This window comes from Ornithorhynchus anatinus, chromosome 20 (genome assembly GCF_004115215.2).
Source record: "Ornithorhynchus anatinus isolate Pmale09 chromosome 20, mOrnAna1.pri.v4, whole genome shotgun sequence".
Lineage (NCBI taxonomy): Eukaryota > Metazoa > Chordata > Mammalia > Monotremata > Ornithorhynchidae > Ornithorhynchus > Ornithorhynchus anatinus.
The window spans coordinates 19,544,420-19,566,301 of record NC_041747.1 but is presented as its reverse complement, the minus strand read 5'-3'; the positions used below and the strand labels follow the sequence as shown (position 1 = coordinate 19,566,301).

General features: G+C 42.5%; 1 protein-coding gene across 1 annotated transcript in view; it reads right to left on the bottom strand.

The window, feature by feature from the left end:
* Positions 1–21,882, bottom strand: part of GUCY1A2 (guanylate cyclase 1 soluble subunit alpha 2) — a 149,526-nt gene that overhangs the window by 40,324 nt on the left and 87,320 nt on the right. The window lies entirely within an intron of this gene.

Below are 21,882 nucleotides of genomic sequence, written 5' to 3'. Positions count from 1 at the left end.
TAAACTTCTCTGTGCCTCAGTTTCTTTATCTGCAAAGTGGGAGTTCAATACTTGTTCCCCCTCCTATGTAGAGGAGGAACCCCATGTGACACAGGGACTCTCCAACCTGATTATTTTGTATCTACCCAAGGGCTTAGAACGGTGTTTGACACACAGTAAGCACTTAACGAATACTATAATCATCAAGAATCCTCATCTGAGCCTCCGGAGAGACCCAAGAGTTATTTGGGTGAGTCTGTAGGTCTAGTCTCTAGGTCTATCTTTACAGAAGCAGCGCGGTGCAGTGGAAAGAGCCCGGGCTTGGGAGTCAGAGGTCATGGGTTCGAATCCTGGCTCCGCCGCTTGCCAGCTGTGTGACTGTGGGCAAGTCACTTCACTTCTCTGTGCCTCAGTTCCCTCCTCTGTAAAATGGGGATTAACTGTGAGCCTCACGTGGGACAACCTGATGACCCTGTATCTTCCCTAATGCTTAGAACAGTGCCTGGCACATAATAATGTCAATGATACTCTCCCAAGGGCTTAGTACAGTGCGCTGCACACACTAAGTGCTCAAATATCATTGATTGAAATTTTGATTCTGGTCTTTCAGTTTAAAATCTTCTCTGGATCAGTGGTGACTGATGGGTACTACTTTATCCCAATTTTATAATTAGCATATTCTGTGAGTAGAACCGGTGGTCTTATCACAAATCCTAAATTTTAAAAAAATCACTCAGAATGTCATTGCTGATGACCTAAAACCACTTAATCAGCTGTAGAAATTCCCTTCCCCCAAAATCAATAATTGAGGTAAAAAAAATGTTGGTATTTGTTGGTATTTATTAAGTGCTTACTATGTGCAGAGCACTGTTCTAAGCGCTGGGGTAGATACAGGGTGATCAGGTTGTCCCACGTGGGGCTCACAGTTTTAATCCCCATTTTACAGATGGGTAACTGAGGCACAGAGAAGCCAAGTGACCCGCCCACAGTCACACAGCTGACAAGTGGCAGATCCAGAATTCGAACCCACGACCTCTGACTCCCAAGCCCGGGTTCTTTCCACTGAGCCACGCTGCTTCAACACCAAAAAGATAAAACACGGGATTATAAGAGGTAACCAGAACCACTCCTTTGAGCACGCTCACGAAATCAACTGTAACCAAGGCCAAAGGAGGGAATTCTTATGGATCACCACCGGCCTTCCTGAAGTGATCCCTGGCGGGTGGGGGATGGCCTGCAAACTCCACCAAGGTAGCCCAGGGATCACATAGTTTGGGGTGCTTTGCTTGCAATCAATTCTCCACAATGGGAAGCAGCCTGGTCTAGTGGAAAGGTCAAGGGCCTGAGTTCTAATCCGGCTCTTCCACTTGCCAACTCTGGGACCTTGGACAAGCCACTCAAAACCTCTGGGTCTCATTTTCCCCCACTGTAAAATGACACAGTGGATAAAGCAAGGGCTTGGGAGTCGGAGGCCCTGCGTTCTAAACCTGACTCCACCACTTGCCCGCCGCGTAACCTTGGGAAAGTCACTTAATTTCTCGGTGTCTCGGTTCAAGGGCAAAATGGGGATTCATTATCTGTTCTCCCTGCCATTTAGACTGTGAGCCCCTTGCGGGACAAGGGCTGTGTCAGAGCTGATTGACTTGTATCTATCCCAGTATTTAGAACAGTGTTGGGAACATAGTAAGTGCTTAAAAAATACCATTACAATGATCATTATTACTATTAGATACCTGTTTCCCCTCCCACTTAGACTGTGAGTCCCATGTGGGACAGGGACTGTATCCGATCTGATTAACCTGAATCTACCCCAGGGCTTGATACAGGACTAGTAATAAACCATATGGAAATTTTATGTATATTGAAAGATGCCTTCAGAGAAAAAAAAAACAATCCGATCATATGTCACTGGGTCAGCTTCCAACTGTTAAGTAGGAATCAGACTGATCTGTTTTCACAGAATAGTTAAGAAATAGCAAAGAAAAACAACTGGAGAACATTTTCAGCGTAAAAGCGCTGAGGTTGAAAGCGTATGAATCAGATTCTGCCACGGCACAGCCTACACACCAAGAGTACCAGTCTGTTAGGAAATTTAAATAGAATTCATTTTTTTCTGCTGTGAAAACTCATCACAAACAAAAAAAATCCATGAAGGAGGAAAAATATTTCAAATGACTTGCTTTTGAAGTAAGAAGCTACTGTTTAGGCTCTGCTTTAATATTAATCTTTTGTCGAGGTGGGGCAAAAGCAATATTGAATGCCTACTGATGAATTCAGCAAATAAAAACCTATCAGATCTTCCAGCTCTAAATATATATTTGAGCTTAACATTAACATTTACATTTTTATTCTTTGAACTACAAATCTGTATTCTGAATCTTAGGGCCGCATGGAAAAGTAATAAGTTGCAAAACTCCAACTTTAATAGATGCGTTCGGATGCAATCGGGAACTTTTTTTAAAAAAAACCTCAACTCTTAGTGGAACTCAAACAGTATCTAATAGTTCTGGCTTCAGAGGTGTCCACTTGAAGTTGAAAGTGACACTCTAAGCGATGTTATGGGGTATTGCTCAAATACCAAATATTTGTGTTCCGCATTCCTTGTATTCTTAGTAATACCTGTAGACTTCTGAAAAGTTAAGGCTGCTTTTCAAAAACATTTTAATTTCCCGTGTTTGCCCATGAAAACACAGTCAATAAACCCCCTGGCAATTCACCAGTGGGTAATTGGGTGTTGGAGAGAAGAGGAAGAGAATATCTCAAAACCATCCATCTTCCTGTCAGTGGTGAACTAGTCGAGAGGTCTGGAAGGGCTGGATTTTCTTTTAATATAAACATCAAAAGCCCTAAAAACCTGATTTTAATACCAGGAAACTTACTGAGAAAAAGCATTCTGCTCCTACGCTAGGATGGAATGGGAAGAGAAAGTCCATTTTTGATGGAACTAACCTGTTGCCCCCGGAGAGTTTCCAGTCCTCTACCAGTCTTGACTACAGGAGGGAGAGTCAAGCAGAGGCCTGTCCATTCCATTCGTAGCTCGGGCAGTGGCTAGCGAGTGGAAGGCCATCCGCTCCAAGTCAAAACCGCCCTGTGCCGGGGGTCGAGGGCAGAGACTCGCCTACCGCGCGGAAGGAGGCAATGGTAAACCACTTCTGTATTTTTACCAAGAAAACTCTACGGATGTGCTGACAGAACAATTGCAGAAGGAAGTGGGGCGTTCTGCGAGAGACGCGTCTATGGCGTCGCTGTGGGTCGGACACGACTCGACGGGATAACAATAGCAATCTATTGAACTTGGGGACGCAAGCAAACATAGGTCAACTGGGATTGGTGTGCGTGTGAGAGAGAGAGAGAGACAGGGATAGAGAGAGAATTTGCAGTCGGGATTTTTAGCCAAGGCATTGGCAGGATCAGCCAGAGACTCAAGCCGAACAGTATCTGAACATTAGCGCCACTTAAATGGCTTAAAATAATAATAATAATGACGATGGTATTTGTTAAGTACTTACTATGTGCCAAGCACTGGCTAAGCGCTGGCTTCTACATGAAGAAGAAACACCACTTTTAGCAAGTGGTTGGTTTGACAGAATATTTCTAGCAAATCCAAAGCACTTGTCACTGTTTTCCAAACCCTCCCCTTTCACGGTAGTGCCAATCTTTCATGTTGTCCCGAGGCAGGGTGATGTTGTCCTGAGGCAACCCAATTATCCTGTATCTCTCCCTGGACTGGGAGCAGTGCCTGGCATCTAGTAAGTGCTTAACAAATACCACAATTAGACACACCTTCCTTTCTAAAACAAGCAACGTCTTATTGTTAACCAGGAGGAAAGGCTGTGAGAGTCGAAGCTGGGCCTTTTGGGTGACTACAGCTCGGTCCGAGCGGTCGTCGACTGAGGACTAAGTGATGACAAACAGCCCTTCCAGCCTCTCTGAATTTACATCCCGTTTCGATCTTCGACATCGATACGGACGTCACTAGGCCAGGCTCGTTCGGCATTACCCAACCCCACCGCTCAACGCCCTGCTGCCCTGTTCTCTCTCCGCTTGTTGACAGCTCCTATCTCTCCTTCCTCTCATCCACTCTGTGGTCAAGCTGGAGAGCCAGGATCAGACCTGGGGCAGGGAAAGCCACAGAAGAAGCCTCCTATTGATTCGGTTTTATTCTGTGTACTCTGTGTTGTGTTTTCACGTTTCCTCATTCCTAGCGGGTCTATCTCCAGTTCCGTCTCTAGACTGTAAGCGCCCTGAAGGACAGAGATCATCCCTAATTCCCACCTGTTTATTCTCTTCCAGCACTTAGAACAGTGCCCTGCCCAGAGCAAGCAGTTAATGAGCAGGAGAGGTTTTACAGAGCTTCAAAGCTGATGAGCGTTATAGTCTGTCAGATTAGTTTAAGGAATGAGGTTGTAATAATAATAATAATAATAATAATAATGTTGGTATTTGTTAAGCGCTTACTATGCCGAGCACTGTTCTAAGCGCTGGGGTAGATACAGGGTAATCAGATTGGCCCACATGAGGCTCACAGTTAATCGCCATTTTCCAGATGAGGTAACTGAGGCCCAGAGAAGTGAAGTGACTTGCCCACAGTCACACAGCTGACAAGTGGCAGAGCCGGGAGTCTAACTCATGACCTCTGACTCCCAAGCCCGGGCTCTTTCCACTGAGCCACACTGCTTGTACTCTCCCAAGAGTTCGGTACAGTGTTTTGCACATAGTAAGCGCTCAATAATACCACCGGTGGATTTATTCCAGGAAAGTGGAGATAGACATGGTAGAGTTGATGGTAGGAGCCAGTTACAAGCTTATGTGATAATAATAATGATCATTATAACAACAGTAATAATAATACTGGCGGTATTTGTTAAGAATTTACTGTGTGTTAAGAACTTACTGTCTGCTAAGCACTCTACTAAGCACTAGAGTAGATACAAGATAATCAGGATGGGCACAATCCCTGTCGACAAGGGAATCTCAATCGAAGAAGGGAAAATGGGTATTGAATCCCTATTTTACAGATGAGGAGACTGAGGCACAGAGAAGTTTAGCATCTTACCCTTCGTCACACAGCAAGCAACTGGCGGAGGCAGGATTAGAACGCAGGCTCACGTTCTTTCTACTAGGCCATGCTGCTTCTCGCAGTGAGGTGAGAACAGATTGGATGGATATAATTCAGAATGTTAGGACAAGTTGGTTTCATCGCTGACAACTACATGCCCTACTTAACATCAATTGGCAGAGAAAAGAGAAGCCACACGGCACTGGAACATAATGAATTTACCAGCATAACAATATTCATCAGAACAGCTTTTCTGGGCAGGACACTCATTCGTTCGCTCATTCGATTGTATTTATTGAGCACTTATTGGGTGCAGAGCACTGTACTAAGCAAATGGGAGAGTACAAAGCAACAATAAACAGACACAATCCCTGCCCGCAACAAGATTACGGTCTAGAGGTGGAGAGACAGATATTAATAAATAAAAAAATCACAGATACGTTCACAGGTGCCTTGGGGCTGAGAGGGGGGGATGAACAAGGGAGTAAATCGGGGCAATGCAAAAGGGAGTGGGAGAGACATGCGAAACACACAGATGACAACAGATATCCAAGACGTGGCTGATGCGGGGCTAGCGTTACATGGAAAGGTGGAAGAAAAGATCGAAGATAAAAAGAAATTGTCTCAAGTAATGTGGCACAGCTGTGCGCTGCTGAGAAGTAATGACAGCAAAACAAGCTAATACAGAACGGAAGCTTGAAGAAAACCCTGAAACAAAGAGGAAGAAATGAAAACCACGTCAGTGGCGCAAACGGCGAATCCACCAAGACACCAAAGTACATTATGAATATGTAGAGGCGTGCATTCGTCTTTTTCAGTCTCACCTACAGCAAGGAGAACACTCGGTAGCAGAAGCGTCATGTTGAACATTTGAATGACAAATACATGAAAACTATCTGGTAACTCAGAATTACAGCTATTATGCCTGGACTAGAAAAAGGAGAACAAAGATAGAATTTTCTCTGGGCTATGTTGCTATGCCAGTAAACTGTGAGAACAGCCTGTACATTACTCATATTCCCTAAGCTGTGACTGTGCAATCTGAATTTTCTGCCTTACTGATGTAGGGATCTGTTGCCTATTAATGTAACACCCAGATCAAGATTTGTTCGTTTATGGTATTCGTTAAGAGCTGACTAGGTGCAAGCACTGAACTAAACACTAAGGTAGAGACAAGTTGATCAGGTTGGACACAATCCCCATCCCACATGGGGCTCACAGTTTTAATCCCAATTTTACAGATGAGGTAACTGAGGCCCAGAGAAGTGAAGTGACTTCCCTGAAGTCACACAGCAGATAAGTGGCAGGGTTGGCCTAGGTCCTTTTGACTCCCAGGCCCGTGTTCTAACCAATAGGCCACACTAATCCTCAAAAACCAGAAAGCCTTGATGTTTAGCTTCTACTTAGGTATCTCTGTCTTACCTGTCGAAGATCTTTCAGGAAAAAAATGGAAAGATTGGGCCACGTGGACAATGCTGTTCTGTTGTCTCATGAACATGCAATTTGTCCATATGTGCAATTAATACCTATTGACTGATAAAACTCAAGAGAAAACAATCCTTGAAAACCACAGGTCTTGACTAATGCTCTTGGAAGATACATCTGGAATAGCAGAGCATGAAAACATTAACTGGAAAAGAGTGAAATCAATTTTTGCTCAGTTTTAAAAACATACCCTCAGAGCAAATTTTTTTTTTCCTCATTGGTTTTATTCATTTATTTCTGCCATTTGATGTAATTTTCCATGTGATCCCTAGCTTTGAGGGTATGTTCATTACATGGCACCCAATATTAGATTCAAGCTCAATCTATCTGATTAGCAACTAGAAAGCCTTACTGCCGTCAATTAATTTTTGGAAATAAGTGTAGGAGACGGGAAGGAAAAATACAAGAAGAGGGTTCAGTTAAGATCCTCTCCAAGAGCGTTCTGAAATTAGTTTATGTGCTTAGTATTTATTTGCTTACAAACTTAGATTTTCATTTTATTGCCGTGTCAAAAGCCATTATTCCATAAAGCAACAAAATGACTGCTTCCAATTTCTTGTTATTTTTAGAAATCTCTAGGGCGTTACATAATGCGCAACAGTTTCCAAACCGAGGAGTATAAATTTAGCATATTCTATTCATCGTGACTTTTGAAAGAGTAATGACTGACAGAGTCAACTTTGTGAGCCTCTCTACCAGGAAGGAAGGAAAAGAAAACCTGACTGGAAAAATTCGCTTTATTTCTACTTTCTGTTCCCATTGAGAGAATAAAATGGCAAGCATGTAAATTCCAACAGATTCCATTAACATAATAGAGTACTCTACTGTTTTCAAACCGACTAAAAGGAGGGACCTGCGGCACCTTAAAAGTCCCCTATTATTTAGAAGTGTTTATTTCATCTTAAAATGACGGAGATCACAAGTTTCCTTCGTGCAAGGCTACAGTCTAAGCTTGCCTCTCCGAGCAGCTTTCTAAATATTGCCCTTTAAACTACCATAGTGCACGGAGAATAAAGCCTATAGCTTCTATTATCTTTCTCAGGAAAACTTACAATTCTACAGGAAATGTTATATCATGTCATCACCCCTTCACACATCTCATCCTGATCCATTTGCTACTACTCCCCCCAAAAATCAGACGGGCTCTGACCATTGCCTGAATTTTGAAAACTTGAGGTGTTTAGATGAATTGGAAGAATTCCATCCAATATTGCTTTCAGGAAGTTCAACCAATTAATCAAATGGTGTTATTTATCGATAGCCTACCTTGTGCAGCTCGCTGGACAAAGCGGCGGGGAGAATACGACAGAGTTGGGTAGAGACAGTTCCTGTCCTCAAGGAGTTTAGCATCTCTTGGGATCCCTTCCTACCCAGGCACCAGTGGTTAAGAAGGGAAATGTACATGAAGGAAAATGCACATCCTACCGCCGGTAGGACACACGGCTGAGTTGTTTTTTCACGGGGAGGGGGGTTGCTCGGAGCCTTCCGTGCTCTCCCAGAGTAGGCACTCAATAGATACTATTGATTGATTGACCCTCTAGCCGATTCCCCTGGGCCCAGCGCTGAGGACTGAGGTGGTAAGGATAGTGGATACCAGCTGGAAGTGATGGAGCAGGAAATCTCCGAGACTTCAACAAGAGCAGATAATAATAATAATCATGCTGGCATTTGTTAAGCGCTTATTCATTCAATAGTAATTACTGAGCACTTACTATGTGCAGAGCACTGTCCTAAGCGCTTGGAATATACAAATCGGTAACAGATAGAGACAGTCCCTGCCCTTAGATTACAGTCTAATCGGGGGAGACAGACAGACAAGAATAATGGCAATAAATAGAATCGAGGGGAAGAGCATCTCATTAAAACAATAGCAAATAAATAGAATCGAGGTGATGTACATCTCAGTAACAAAATAAATAGGGTAATGAAGATATATACAGTTGTGCAGAACACTGTTCTAAGCTCTGGGGGAGATACACGGTAATCAGGTTGCCCCATGTGAGGCTCACAGTCTTAATCCCCATTTTCCAGATGAGGGACCTGAGGCACAGAGAAGTTAAGTGACTTGTCCAAAATCACACAGCTGACAAGTGGCAGAGCTAGGATTAGAACCCATGACCTCTGACTCCCAAGCCCGGGCTCTTTCCACTGAGCCATGCTGCTTCTCTGGGATGTTGCTGTGACCTCATCTGTTGTGTATGCCAGCATAGAGAGGGATAGAGTCTTTTGAAAAGTGTGGAATGGTCTTTGTGTGTGTGTATCTGTGTATTATATACCTGCATATGAACATTATATATAAAATACATGTTTATATATATTATATATACAAAATATATATAAAATATATCCATGCATATAAACACACAGACACAAAGACTTGTACTTAGCACAATGAAACAGACTGCAGCTGAAAATACACTCTATATATACATATATATGTATATAAATATACCCGTATATATCCAGCCATAAGCAACTCTGAGTTATCCCATTCTGATGCAATTAACGAAACTTGAACCTAATTCATTAGCAACAAGACATCTCCCAGGCAGTAGCATTTTTATTAAAATATTCAAAATAAAGAACTGGTTACATTTATACCACCGATAGGAGTAATCTCTCTGACTAGAGTTGGAAATAACTGTATTTAAAGTATCTTCATTCAGAAATGGAGGATGATTTCTATGTTAATTTTGTTGCGGGAAACAGATATTTAGCAGCCTCACCACATGAATAAATAATGCTTAAACACAAGAATGATCTATATAAAATTATTTTTATTTTGATTATGCATACTTTTGTGTCTGAGAATGATTCAGAAAGTATCCCAGCATTAAAAAAATGAACCTTTATAAATTATAGGGCGATGTCACTAAATGCAGTGCTTGGCACATAGTAAGCGCTTTACAAGTACCACAAAAAATGTTAATAATAATTGCAGCATTTGTTAAGGGCTTACTATTTGCCAAACACTTTAGAAAGTGCTCGGGAAGACGCACGATAATCAGGTCCCACAAAGAGCTCACAGTCTAAGTGAAAGGGCGTCCTTCATAATTCCATAATGATATTAATCAGTAAATCAACTAGAGCATTTATTGAGCACCTACTGAAGGTGGAACACTGTATTAAGTGCTCGGGAATGTACAACTGACACACACTCTTAAATTACTTAGAAATGGGAAATGGTGGAATGGTTCACATCCTTCTGCCCTGCGGACCCATCCATCTAGAAAGACACCATAGCATTTAAAAAAACAAGCTTAAGGCAGCTGGCCTCCTTTATTCTCTGTATCGCCTGACGTTTTGTGGAATGAATCTGAATTTAATACATCATCTCTGGTTGCCATTGTGGGCAATGGTATTGGTTGAAATTCAGTGATTAGGGTACCCAAAAAGCATCGCCAATGGCCAAGAACTTTTAGCAAGCTCTCTTAAAGAGAATCTACCACACCAGAATTGGGAAGGAATCTTTCCGCTTAACCTTCCGGGTTCAGAACTTTACTAGAAAGTGGTCTAATCTGGCCGCCACACTTCAAAGAGGATGTGGAGTCAGTGGAAAAGTGATGACTCTTCTCTGCCCCTACCATCGGTGTCCAGAAGAGCTTGCCTAAAGCGATTTAAAAGGATGGAAAATCGGGCTCATCTCGAATCCTCCCAAGCTCCTAATACAGTGCTCTGCACACGGTAAGCGGTCGATAAATGTGATCGATTGAATGTGAAGAAGGAAGGAATTGGTATTTAGCCTCACAAGCCTAGTCTAAGGGATGACAATTATCACTATCCTGAAGCAGTGTGGCCCACTGGAAAGATAATAATAATGTTGGTATTTGTTAAGCGCTTCCTATGTGCAGAGCACTGTTCTAAGTGCTGGGGGAGATACAGGGGAATCAGGTTGTCCTACATGAGGCTCACAGTCTTAATCCCCATTTTACAGATGAGGTAACTGAGGCCCAGAGAAGTTAAGTGACTTGCCCACAGTCACACAGCTGCCAAGTGGCAGAGCTGGGATTCGAACCCATGACCCCTGACTCCCAAGCCCAGGCTCTTTCCACTGAGCCACGCTGCTTCAGATCTTAGGGGACCTCTGTCCAATCCCAGCTCCGCTACCTTTTTAATAATAATGATGGTATTTGTTACGCGCTTACCATGAGCCAAGCACTGTCCTAACCGCTGGGCACGGTATTTGTTTAGCGCTACTCTGTGCCAGGCAGTACATTAAGTGATAGGGTAGGTGCCAGCTAATCAGGTTAGTCTGCTGTGTGACCTTGGGCAAGTCACTTTACTTCTCTGTGCCTCAGTTTCTTCAACTGCAAAATGGGGATTCAATACCAGTCCTCCCTCCTACTTATCCTGCGAGCCCCATGTCAGTCAATCAGTCAAACGTATTTATTGAGTGCTTACTGTGGGAGGAGCGCTTGGGAGAGTACAATGTAAAAGACAGAGTCCCTGCCCACAACAAGCTTACAGTCTAGAGGGGGAGACGGACATTAGGATAAATAAATCACAGGTATGTACATAAATGCTGTGGGACTGGGAGGGGGGATGAATAAAGGGAGGAAGACAGGGCAATGCAGAAGAAAGAGGGAGAAGAGGGAAAGAGGGCTTAGTCAGGGAAGGCCTCTTGGAGGAGATGTGCCTTCAGTGAGGCTTCGAAGGCGGGGAGAGTCATTATCTGTTGAAAAAGAGGAGGGAGGGCATTCCAGGGTCGTGGGTGAGGGGTCGGTGGAGACACAGACGCGATCTCGGTACAGACAGAAAGTTAGCATTAGAGGAGTGACGTGTGCGGGCTGGGTTGTATTAGGAGAATAGTGAGGTGAGGTAGGAGCAGGTAAGGTGATTAAATACTTTAAAGCCAACGGTGAGGAGTTTTTCTCTGATGTGGAGGTGGATGGACAACCACTGGAGGTTTTTGAGAAGAGGAGAAACATGGCCTGAATACGTGGGACCCGATTATCTTTCATCTCCTCCCGACCTTGGTAGAATGCTTGGCATATAGTGAGTGCTTAACTAACACTACAATTATTGTTACTATTATTTTTGTTTTCATTATTATTGGAAAGTGGGGAGAGGAAGACCTTTTCTTCTCTGCCCAAGAAAGTCCATTGCTAGGCCATTTCCACTTTAAGGGATGGAATGGACTCGTGGTATCCTTTCCTTAGTGCACTCTCTTAAAAGAGTGACTGAGTTTACCGCACTAGGAATTATCCCGATTTGTCTGTTCAAAAGAACCACTCTGTATTTTTTCAGTGTCTTTATTGATGGTTTCAAAAGTCTGTTCGCAGTCATTAATACTCTGCTGTCTCTTGCAGTGGTGAAAAATGGAATGCTAAGGCACTTACAGGTTCCAATGCAAAAAAGTGAGAGAGCCAGGAAAAGAAAGATCAGAAAATGGGCCAAAAACTGGAGGTGATTAACTGATTCAGCAGGAAAAAAGAACAATAACTGTTTCCATTTATATAACCAAGTGTAAACTAACTAGTTCCCACTTCCTAACCCCACAAAATCATTTCTATTCTTTATTAAAAGGGTTTCGATAACTTAGGGAAATTCTCTCAATTCTTAAAAGGCCAGACAAATTCATTCATGTATTAATGTTCTTTAAAGAAGCTTGAGATACTGTTCTCTGATAATATCCAGCCCCTTATCAGTCCCAGCACATGCCCTCTCACTTTAGGCATATTTGACAGGCATATTTGTTTAAGGAAATTACACCCTTCCCTGGGGTGGTGAGATAACACCGAAAAATTGTTTATTGAAAATATGACAGCCATACCGGAAAAGACGAAAAAATCTCCGTTTTTCATCTTTCTGCTTTGTCCAAAGTCTTTACAGTTTTACAATAATAAATAGCAGCTTTGAGACACAGGAAATGTAATACAAAGTTTGTGAATGGATTATTATCTGGGAGGTTGTGACACACTCAGCTACTTGGTGAAAACCATGAATCTGTTCAGGATTTCAGGTTTCAATTTCATTACACTCACTGAGGACGGCTAAGTCGAATGAGCAACTAAAGTAAATATTCACAGTTCTTCCACTGAATTTGTCTGATGAGTGTTTGACAGACTTTTTTATATTCCAAATATTATAATACACACCCTGTGTTAGATCATAGGAAAAATACCTTTTAAATGTTTTCTGTTATATAGGTCATAAAATCATTTTTCTTTAATATTAGGGTATTTATTAAGTGCTTATTATGTGCCAGGCACTATAAAGTGCTGGGGTAGATACAAGATTTATCTGGTTGGACAAGATCCCTGTCCCACATGGGGCTCAATTTCTTAATCCCCATTTTACAGTTGAAGTAACTGAAGCACAAAGTGAAGTGACTTGACCAAGGCCTCACAGCAGACATGTGGCGGAGCCCGGATTATAACCAGGTCCTTCTGTGTCCCACTAAGTCACGCTGTTTCTCGCTGTTGACTCACATCAACTTGAAATAAAAGTATGTTAAAATAATGTCTATTTTTCAATGTATCTTTAATGTAAATAATGTATCTTTTCCCTATGTCTACCCCAGCGCTTAGAACAGTGCTCGGCACATAGTAAGCGCTTAACAAATACCAACATTAACATTAATGTGATCATTCTGACGATGTGCTACTCTGTCAGGGTCCTGGAAGGTGCCAAGCCAGCCAGTACGGCACCACAGAATCTCAGGGAAATCTTTATATCAATCCCCAAAATAGAGATTGATATATATAGACTTATCTCTGGTGTGGTCACGTGAAGCCTGATTGAATGGAAACAAGGTGTGAGTGAGCTTAATGAAAAACCGCACCCAACCAAGAAGCAGCGCGGCCTGACGGATTAAGCAGGGGCCTGGGAGTCGGAAAAACCAGAGTTCTAATCTCGGCTCCACTCTGTGAACGTGGGCAAGTCACTTCGCTTCTCTTTGCCTCAGTTCCCTCATCTGTAAAATGGGGATTAAGACCGTTATCCCCATAAGGTACAGGGACTGTGTCCAACCTGATTTTCCTGTATCCACCCTAGCTCTTAGTACAGTGCTTCGCCCACATAGTAAGTGCTTAACAAATGCCATTATTATTAGTAGTAGTATTAACCAAATCGTTGAGTGTTTATAATAGATAAGGTATTTATGCAACTATACACTGTTTGGGAGTATAGTGTTCCATCTGAAGACCTTTGCTTCTTCTCTTCCTCCTCCTTCACCCACCTTGTGGCCATTTTACTGCGTGTTTGTCTACCACGGTCTGAAGGAGGTCCTAGTCCAGCCCAATCTATATTTCATTCTGCTGTTTGAATCATTAAAAAGAAAAATCAGTCCTTGTTTCCTCATTTCTGAACTTCCTGAGGCGAGTGTCTGTAGATCATATATTTGATGGGCTGTCTCTGTCGAAATTGTCACTGGTACATGGGGCCAACTGAGTGACAGGTTGCCAAAATTCAAAAAATGTGAAAAAAATGGCTTTCATTGTATCTAACAGCTAACATGTCCTTGTTTCCTGTAGCATTAGGCCTCTCCTAACCACATGAAATGGCTGATGTAGCCACTGCTCTGGCTTCGTGTGTGCCCTGTACTCTGAAACACGAGGAGTCTTAAATTCTGCTCCTCCGACCATAGCTCCCTACTGACTTGGTTTGTATTTTGTGTATCATTTGTCCTTGTCTCTTATGCTCTTTTTATGTCTACTGTTTCATTGCTCACAATATGTGTCTCCAGTCCTCTCTTCTGCTGATATTCACAGATTTTGAGCGTCTTGAAGGCCAAGATCTGTCTCTAATTCTCACCTGCATATCTTGGCACATAGAAAGTGCTTAACAATATCGTAATTATTATTATTATTATTACTCTCCACACAGTAAGCACTTAATACCATTATTACTATTACTGCTCTCAGAGACATTATGCTGGGACTGGGAATTGTATCATTTCTGAAATTCCTGAGGCAAGTGTCTGTAGATCATATATTTGATGGGCTGGGTCTGTCGAAATTGTCACTGTACACGGGGCCAACTGAGTGGCAGGTTGCAAAAATTCAACATATGTGAAAAAATGGCTTTCACTGTATCTAACATGAGGAGAATTTGTAGCTCTGTTTGTAACCAAAAAGGACTATTTTTTTTTCTTCCTGGTGATGATGTCCTCTTGCATGGCTCCTAATCAGCCCTGGGTCATCAATTTAACAACTGTCAGTGTGCCTGGATTCTTAAGACTCCATGATGTTCCTCAGCAAAGGAATGAGACTGGAAAAATTGGCACGTCATCTGACAGTTTGGTGTATGCATCAATCTATAATATTCCTTGAGCATTTACTCTGTAGTATGGATACGCTGCCAGAATGACTGCAGGTGGAGGTGAGGCTTTCTGGGAGAAATACGTCCACGGACTCGCTATGGGTTGGAGACAACTCGACAGTATAAAACAAGGCAAGTGCTTGGGAGAACACGATAGACACAATCTCGAGACTTTAAGTTTACTGTGGGCAGGGCACGGGTCTACCAACTCTCTTATATTGTACTCTCCCAAGTGCTTAGTACAGTGCTTGTCTACTACAGTAGAGTGACTATCTACTAGTAGAATCTGTCGGTGGGGGTGGTGGGAAACACAGAGACTCCAACACCCCCAGAGAATAGCTCTCAGGAATAATGGAATCTCTTGGCCCCAAAATCCTGATGTGCCCAGGACAAAATCCTGATGTGCCCAGGACAAAATCATCGGTCTTCAGTCCAACCCTGAAATTTCATTAAAAAAGTACCATTACCCAATCCTCCTTTGGACTGTGAGAAAAATTTGTAAGAAACAGCTGCACTTGAAGAATCACGTGATTTTGTAAAGTTTTGTTGTTTTTTTTTTTTTTGAAGAGGTGGTTTTCCCCATACAGATCTGGGCACGGTGGTGAAACTAGAAAATCACAATTGAAAATGTGCATTAACCTTCTTTCACTTCATTAGTTTAGTGACTCTGGTTTATTTTACAATGCCCAAGTTCCTGCTGGAATTCCCCTAAACTAATTAATAAATTCAAATAAAAATGAGTAGCCGAGAATGAGATAATTTGAGATTTTAGATGATCTTAATCCTAAAATTGGGTTGTTCAAATCCTAATTAAGAATCAAGGTAGTTATGAAGTGAAACATTTAAGCATCATTTTCATTTTAAGTATGAATATTTAATTTCCTAAATGTTATAAATGGTAAACACAGAGGGATAATGGCTGGTATCTCATGCATAATTCATTAAATTGGCCATGCGTGTTTAATTATGTTTCACAGACACCTGGAGCCCATTCACGTGCTATCCTAGAGCTGTGAAAACATAAAAAAAACCAAGAGATTGTTGATCCATCCAAGACAATAGTAGGGTTCATTCAAACCTCCTGGGCCTCTCTAAACCAGTATCTGGATTCAGGATCGGATCAAGACACACCAATGTCTTTAGCAAAAGGAAGTGTACTTTAAGACAAGAAGGGGAAATCAGAAAGAGAAAAGAGGTACCCCAAAGCAAGTAGCATTCTAGGCAATTACCTGGTTTGTCTATTTGGTATAGCAGACCCTGTCTATAATACCGATTTCCAGATATTTCTGGTCATCAAAAGTTCATCCCAGGGAGTATATGTGTAAAAAGAACCTTGGCTCTTTAAACTGCCATCTTTGAACTTGGGGGAGAAGAGGAAGAAGCCATAGGTGGGCAGGAGAGACAAGATCTAGGCACGGGGCTTGGGGTAGTTTTTCCTGAAATCACGTCCATCATGGAAGAAGGGTCCGGGCTAAGGAATAGTTGACATTGACGAGGCTCCCTCCTATTCGTCCATCCCCAATCTGTGGATGCATCTCCGTTTGGCCATATCGATCAACTCCATTACACTGCAGTCTCCCAAGTGCTTAGTACAATGCTCTGCACACAGTAAGTCCTCAATAAATACCACCGATTGGCTACTAACAAAGATGGTGACTATCTCCAATTCAGGAGCCAACAAAACTATTCTATGAGGTGTGCCGTTCTTCCAGGTTTGGATTAGATTGAACATGGAAGCCAGGAAGAGGACAGGAGGAGAATATCACTCCTCATCTGTTACTGCCTTCCACCTATTACCAGTTAGCTGTGTGACCTTCAACTTCTGCTCGCCTCTGCATCAGACAGATCTCTCATCTCTCATCTATCTCATCTATCACGCCGCCAATCTCTCTGCCTCTGACCTGGAACGCCGTCCCTCCTCATATCTGACGATAATAATAATAATAATGTTGGTATTTGTTAAGTGCTTACTATGTGCAGAGCACTGTTCTAAGCGCTGGGGTAGACACAGGGGAATCAGGTTGTCCCACGTGGGGTTCACAGTCAATCCCCATTTTACAGATGAGGTAACTGAGGCACAGAGAAGTTAAGTGACTTGCCCACAGTCACACAGCTGACAAGTGGCAGAGCCGGGATTCGAACTCATGACCTCTGACTCCAAAGCCCGTGCTCTTTCCACTGAGCCACGGATGATGACACTCCAGCCCCTTCAAAGCCTCACCGAAGGCACATCTCCTCCAAGAGGTCTTCCCTGACCGCACTCCTTTCCTCTCCCGCTCCTTTCCGTGTCGCCCTGACTTGCTCTCTTGATTCATCCCCTCTTCCAGCCCCACACCATTTGCGTCCATTTCGGTAACTTATTTATTCATACTAACGTCTATCTTCCTTTCTATACTGGCTCGTTGTGAGCAGGAGATGTATCTATTTATTATTACATAGTACTCTCCCAAGCACTTAGTACAGTGCTCTGCACACAGTAACTCCCAATAAATACGATGGACTAACTCTGGATCAGTCAATAGTATTTTTTGAGCAATTACTTTGTGCAGAACGCTGTACTACGTGCTTGGGGACGTTAAACACAATAGAATTTGTAGACACGATCCCTGCCCACGAGAAGCTTACAGTTCGCAGAGATGCCTCTGCTCATTTCCTCCAGAAGAGTAGCTACTCTGATGTCAGCAAACTACAGAAATACTCTCTGATCTTACTGGACTCTGTCCATAGGCTCCAAAGAATAACTCCCTGTAATGTCTGAGAGGAGAAAGGGCAAAAAGGCCTTCTTTCCTTTCATCAGATTGTGCATTCAAACTGAAATCTGGTAATGACAGAAATGTCCTGAACAAACAGCTATTAAAAACTAAGTGTTCCAAAAATGATTTCAACTGCCAGGGAAAGATTTCTTTACAAGCAAATTAATTCTGTTCAGCAAGCAACAAAACTCTTCAGCAAACAACTAATGGAGAAATGGGGCACGGTTTTTTTGTGGGTTTTTTTTTTCATTTTAGAGTGCATAAACACCAAACCAGCTTTCATCTCCAATAAATAAGGGGACACGTGAGGTGATTCCAGAAGCCGAAAAAAGGGGAAAAGACCCCTAACTACCCCAGAGTCCAGCCTGCTCAGGCTGACGCTTTCTTTTCCTATATACCTCCTCCTCCTCCATATGGTCCTGCCAGTCCCAATTTAAAATAATAGTCATGATGACGATGATGATGATGATGAAAACATAAAATAATAAATGATAAAATGATCATAGTAAACATTTGCTAAATGGTTACTACGTGCCACCACCGTACTAAGCTCTGGGGTAGATTCAAGAAAATCAGATCCCACGGGGGGCTCACAGTCTAAGTAGGATGGAGAACAGGGAGTGAAATCCCCATTTTGCAGATGAGGGAAATGAGGCACAGAGATGTTAAGTGACTTACCCAAGGTCACACTACAGGTAAGTGGTGGAGCCAGGATTAGAACTCAGATTCCCTGACTTCCAAGCCCATGTTCTTTCCACTAGGCCATGCTGCTTTCCTATTTTAAGAAGCCAAATCAATGTCTGTCACCCTTTCCAACTCTCACAAGGCTTTAACTAACTCCCGTCCCCACAGCTGCAACAAGAACCAATCCTCAGAAACAGTGATGAAGATCACTACGGCAGTGGAAGGAGAGAGCTGAATTAACAAACACTTCTCTGGTCTTAACCTTCCCGGCTCCTGTATATCCCGGTCCCTTAAGATGGTGAAGCTTCTGTGAGTGCTTTAGGAGTGTCTCTTTTCCACATTTTTTATGGTATCTGTTAAGTGCTTACTATGTTCCAGGTACTGTATTTAGAGCTGAGATACATATGAGATATCAGATTGTGACAGTTCATGTCCCACATGGGTTCAGTCTTAATCCCCATTTGACAGATAACTGAAGCACAGAGAATTTAAATGACTTGTCCAAGGTCACACAGCAGACAAGTGACAGAACCAGAAATAAAACCAGGACCTCTGATTCCTAGGTCCATGTTCTTTCTATTAGACCATGCTGCTTCTTAAGTGGGTGTGTGTGTGCGTGGCTGGTTGTTTATTGGAACAAAGGTCTGCAATCCTTACTTTTCTATCTTTCTAATTCTCTTTGCCTTCTTATGTCACCTTTTCTCTCTTTTCTGTCTCTCCTGGCTTTTATCTCAGTCTCTGTATTCTAGCTTTCTTACATTCCTTTCTCTCTCTGTCCCCAGGTTCCAAGAAGAAGCCACTCCCTTCTTCCAGCCTTTGAAAATGGAGCTATTTTACACAGAAGGAATTTTGGATGAACCCACGCTTGATGAAATACTGAAATACATACTGATCCAGTGATTTTGAGAACAAAATGAATTGGAAAATGTTCCTATTTTTCTTACCAGAGATAGGTGGATTGTTCAAAAGAGGGAAAGAGAAGGAGCGCATTTTACATATTCCATTCCGCTAATCTATCTGCTACAGTTGTCTCAGAATTCAGTTGCCCTGCTGCATCGTCTGAGACTGTGTTTCTCTGAAATCTTTAAAATTCTCTCAGTTCCACCCTGATTTTTGCCTACCACATTTTAGCTGATCATAGAAAAGGTATTTGAGTATCCACCTGTCACTCATTTTATAATTCTGTATGATTGATTGACTTGCTGTCAGTAGCACTGGGCTGCCTGCGAAGCAGTTCACGGGAAATTGCTCTCTTCTTGCACATCTGCCTCTCTAGAGCGTGGTCGTCGGCATATAACAACCTCTGGATGACAAGGCTAAGACTTTTGATGTTTGTAACCTGTGGAGGAAGGTTTTCTAAAAGAATTGGAGCAGATTCCAATATTAGTATCCAGATCCTCTGTTGCCTCCAACAACATACAGAGAAAGTTGAGCAACTTTCACATGAAATATGTGATTCAAATGCGGTAGGAACTGTTTTCCTACCTCCAGACAATCACAGGTTAACCAGGCAGGATGCATGCTGAGCTCGATAATGAAAACATTAGCATGCAGCATCTCTGTTTCAGTTACCAGTCTGTTTTCCTAGCATTTATACTTGATAGGTAATAATAACTGTGACCTTCAGACAAAATGAATTAGCCACAGAAACCAAAATGGCACTAAGACTAGTCTTCTGGGACCGAAAAATGCTCTTGTAGGAACCTCCGTTAATATTAGAAAAGAGTCTATTTTAAATCCAATTAACAGTAAACTCTTGCCCGACAAAAACAATAAAAGATCCCGATAAGGTCCATATAAACCAAATATTAGGGCTGAAACTATTCCACTCCTAAAAAGGACATCCTTCTAAATACTCACTGGATAAAAATTAATGAATGGAAATTCATAAATGGGCCAGGGAGAGATCATTATCATTTCTAGAACATGCTGAAGCTTGGTTACCGTTGTATAAATACATTTACACAGAGAACCTGTGAAAGAAGCTTCTCCTTTATGGAAATACAAGAACCTCTTTCACATGACCTTCAGAATACATAAATCATTCAATCAAACACAACCGCTGTCAAAAGCTCAGCTTTAAAGTCACAGCAATCAGAGATGCAAAAGATGGATTCGATCCTCTAAGGTCATGTGTCCCATCCGTAATAACACAATTCAGCCACGTAGAGAGTGGCTAGATAACAGTCTTCAAATTATCGTTACGGTTTAAAGGAATCAAACAATAGAACTAATCATCCGGTATTGAAGAAACATAACTATAGCCCAAATGATTTCACTATTGGAAACATTTCTTTCCATTAAATCTACCGGAGCTCCTGTAATTCCATCTTCCTCAGTTGCCCTAGTCAAGGAAAGTTCTCTTCCTGTTTTCTATCTCCACCTTTCAAATTATGTCTGATTTGCCACAGCATTAACTTCTTAGAATCACTGGAACAGGGGTTCAATAAAACAAGTTTAGAGGATGTATAATGTCCTCCGTTCTATCAGGGAAATAGAGGAGGACATAAAAACTGATGTTCAGGAAATAAAGCAGCCTGGCCTAGTGGACAGAGCCCAGGCCCGGGAATCAGAGGACCTGGGTTCTTATACTGACCCTGCCACTTGTCTGATGGGTGACCCTGGGCAGGTCACTTGACTTCTCTGCCAAAATGGGCATTCAAGTGGGTCAATCATATTTTTTGAGTCCTTACTGTGTGCAGAGCACTGTACTAAGCACCTGGGAGAGTAAGATACAACAATATAACAGACACATTTCCTGCCTACAGTGAGCTTTCGGTCTGTTCTACCTCCTGCTTGGACTGTGAGCCCCATGTGGGACCTCATTATTCGTATCTACCCCAGAACTTAGTAGAGGGCTTGGCACATAGTAAATGCTTTAAAAACACCATTATTATTACTATCATTTTGATTGTTAGGAGAGATATAGTAAAAGCTTGTTACCTGGCCTACGCTGAGAGATTAGAAAGTACCAGTTAATGCAAAAGGGAAGTGAGTTTTAGAGTTAGGCCAGTGAAGTGAAACAATTTACATTTCACCCATATGACCGTGGGCAAGTAACAACTCATTTTCCTCATCTGTAAAATGGGGATTCAATACCCTTTCTCCCTGCCCCTGAGACTACGAATCTCACGTGGGACAGGACCGTGTTCGATCTGATTATCTTGTATCTACCCCAGCCCTTAGTACGGTGCTGGCAGATAGTAGGTGTTTAACAAATACCACCGTTATCATCATTATTTTGACGGGGGCTGATTTTTTTAAAAATATTTCTAACCGGGAAGCTGCTTCGACAAGAGCGAGCAGGCCCTGTGGGAGGGAAGGGGTGGAGGTTTGAGAGGTTAGAATGGGGCCAAAAAGTAAGAGAAGACTCATCAATTTCTGCCTCAGTGCTTGTGTCCAAAGAAGAAACAGCAGCTCCGAAGGAAAGGGATGGAGGAGGTGGATGGGGACAGGATCAACCCTCACCGGGCTGAAGGATTGGAGCTGGGGGAGCCAGTGGGAGGAGAAGGAAAGCAGAGAATCACTTTCCCTAACAGTACGGCCTTTCTGAGATGTTTTTTCTTTCACTGGAGTTCTAGAGTACAACCTCGCTGTGGGCTGGGAACAGGTCTATCAGCTCTGTTACATTGTATTCTCCCAAGTGTTTAGTACAGTGCT